The sequence below is a fragment of the Siphateles boraxobius genome, unplaced genomic scaffold (genome assembly GCF_051911475.1).
Source record: "Siphateles boraxobius isolate OS27281-9 unplaced genomic scaffold, OSU_SipBor_1 30, whole genome shotgun sequence".
Taxonomy (NCBI): domain Eukaryota; kingdom Metazoa; phylum Chordata; class Actinopteri; order Cypriniformes; family Leuciscidae; genus Siphateles; species Siphateles boraxobius.
In genome coordinates this window covers 9,892,221-9,895,215 of record NW_027508920.1, presented here as the reverse complement: position 1 = coordinate 9,895,215, position 2,995 = coordinate 9,892,221, and the positions used below count along the sequence as shown (strand labels likewise).

General features: G+C 38.8%; 1 long non-coding RNA gene across 1 annotated transcript; it reads right to left on the bottom strand.

Moving 5' to 3' along the window:
- Positions 1 to 921: 921 nt before the first annotated feature.
- LOC143757430 (uncharacterized) lies at positions 922 to 2,245 on the bottom strand. Its single transcript, XR_013210525.1, has 3 exons — positions 2,212 to 2,245; positions 1,512 to 1,630; positions 922 to 1,239 (listed from the first exon to the last, which is right to left on the bottom strand). It is a non-coding gene; the product is annotated as an uncharacterized LOC143757430 (long non-coding RNA).
- Positions 2,246 to 2,995: the final 750 nt, after the last annotated feature.

The following is a 2,995-nucleotide window of genomic DNA, read 5'->3' as shown; positions in this document are numbered from 1 at the left end:
TATTTAACTTAAATTAAACTTAAAGTGGCCAAAATCATGTCTGAGCATGTCTCCCGATATATTGCGCATCCTATCTTAGCCTATGTTCACTTTTCATAATCAACATAGATGGGGAAAAAATAAAATTATAATTTTTTAACAAATATGAAACTAAATGCACTTAGTTAATGGCTACAACACGTAGGCTAATAGTAGGCCTGAATATTGTTATCATTACTTTTTTCAAGTTCGGCACGAATGACTATTAGCCTAAATGTGTTACTAAATGATTTGAATGTATTTTTATGTTATATGTGTCTGTATTTGTGTGTTATTTTTAAATTATTTGTTTTATGTGGTGGACAATATTGGAACGTGACATTGGAAATATTTATTTTATTTTTACTATTTAATTTATTTTACCATTTATTTTGTTTGGCTTTTTATTTATTTCATGCAGTTGCAGTTATTTAATTTATATTAATTCATAGTATGAGTCCCTGATTATATGTTGCATGTTCTCTTGTTGTTTTTTTGTTTGTTGTTTTTTAGACAAAAAAATGGATGGATTTATAGCGTTTTGAAAAAAAATCAATTAACTTTGAATTTATCATCAACAATATTGTTGTTTGATTTAATAATAATTTTTCATGATGGTGATGGTCTCGATCTCCACGTCGGAGAAGTGTCTCCTCTTTGCCGTCTTCCGTGTGTCCATGGCATAAAATGAGGGCGTGGGGGAAGCGGATACTTGAATATTGGCGTGTTATTCTAATGACGATCGTTTTCAGCCGCGGCATTTATCAAGGGCAGGTATTGCGTACACCTGGATTTCAAAGGTACGCACAGCTTCATAAATCAGGCGGTGAGAGGAGTGTAAGCACAATCTTTCGCCAACATATACGCCCGTTTCTACGCAAGAATGATAAATGAGGGACATTGTCTTTACTACCTTTCTGAAGCTTGAAAGTTGTAGTTGCATAAACTGTGAAATGGAGGGACAGAAAGCTCTCAGATTTCATTTAAAAGATCTACATTTGTGTTTCAAAGATGAACAAAAGTCTTACAGGTTTGCAAAGACATGAAGGTGAGTGATGAAAATATTTGGTAATTTGACACATTATGTAAATCACATTAGTTCCCTTAGGGGCACCAATACATCTCTTCCTGATCTCTGATCTTCTGCTCCTTCCACTATCTCAACCCCGGATTATTGAGCCATAACAGAATGCTTTAGCCTGGCTGTTTTTTCTCCAGCATCTAAAGTGAGAAAGAAAACAATAACCAAAATCTAAATGTAAAAGAAAAAATGGTTGTCCAAAATGTAAAGTATACACTTGAGTTTTCCCTCTACATATACATGCAAGATTTCAGTCATAGATAAATTGTAAATGTTTGCTTTGTTAGACATGACCTGTCTAGTGATGTATATTTATGCTGAAATATAATATTGGTTTGTGTTTTAAAACTCTCCATGTAAGTGGACCTTGAGAGACAATGTTGAGATCTCCTGCAATATGTTCTGAACTTACAACATTGGAGGTCCAGACCAAAGTCCTGCAGAGTCTCGGTGATCCTGGATCACCTGCTCAGGTCTGCTTAATTGAGGTTGGAGCTAAACTCTGTGATCAGCACTAGATGGCAAACAATACTGAAAATAGAAAGAAGACAACTAATATTAAGTTATAAATAATTTGTTCTATGTTCATCTGCTTACCTTTACAAAGTATGTATCATCAATAAGCGGTCTTTATTGAATTTGATCTTTTAATAACAATGTTTTACTACATTAATGCTTACTACAAACCTGATAAAATGACTGGCGGGCAAAATGGAGGAAAGCCTTATTTTGCTCTCCAGGTGGGCGTTTCTATAATGGTGTGACGTCGCGTGAAAACTATGAATTAACCATACTTTTAGGTTAAATAAATTAGCTTACTTCCATTCATCCATTGACCAATTGCCAGCAAAACCTGAACAAAACTATAAAAATCTCTCAGCTACACATAAGATGCGATTAAAAGCCCAAACTTAGACAGCTCAAGTTTATAGTTAACCTAACTTACCTCTAGTTAGCGGCTAGCCTAACGGCTGAGATGCTAACGGACTTTTTCGAAGACACTAAACCATTTATATAAAGTAAATATTCAACGGATGCGAGTCATTTACATGAAAGAAAGTGTCAGAAACATTTGTATGTACTATTTGTGTAATGTTGGGGACTAAACTTACCTGAAAGTAGTGAAAACAACAGTGAGAGACGGAGTTCCCCTTCAGGGACTACCGCTGCGTGAAATCGCAGTGGGAACGCCCTCAGCGTGACGCGTCTGAAGCATGAATGAAATCAGTCAATGGAGAGAATGAGCGTACGGCGAGTGACGTCATCGACCAGGAAGCTATAAATATCCCCTGAGTACACAACACGCCAGCTTTTAGTTACTTCAGCAGCTCTGTGTGTGTCTGAATCTGTCGATTGTGTTTGTCTGTTTTGTCAGGAGTTTTCACTATATATATTTTATATAAAAAAACCAATATGAGCGAGCAGTATAAGAAGTGTGTTCCCCCCTGTACTCGAAAAAAAGAAAACACATCACGGGTGGGGATTCACACGAGCTAAGTGTGGCTTGTTTGGGAGTGCAGCAATGCCCAGTCGGCTCTCGAGGGAGTCGATTGTCAGCATTGCGAGCGTTTTCCCTTGAGAACTCTGCGCTCGTGGCGATCGCTCTTCGAGGAGAGTGATTTGCTGCGAGCTCCCCGAGGCTCGGGTCCCGCTTCTGTTGAGGCAGAGCGGCGGCGCTTGTCTTGGGGCTCGCAGATGGATCTCGCTGGCGACGTTGAGACGGGCTCCGCCCTATCTCAGCTATCTCCGACGAGATCTAGTGCCTCTCACCCGGCTCTGGAAGCACGCGCTGCGGCGGTTACTTCTGCCCGGGTGGAGGCACATGATGATGTTGAATTGAGATTTTCCAGTTCTGAGGAGCTGGATGTCGAAAGTTTATTATCAGAGAAAACTAGT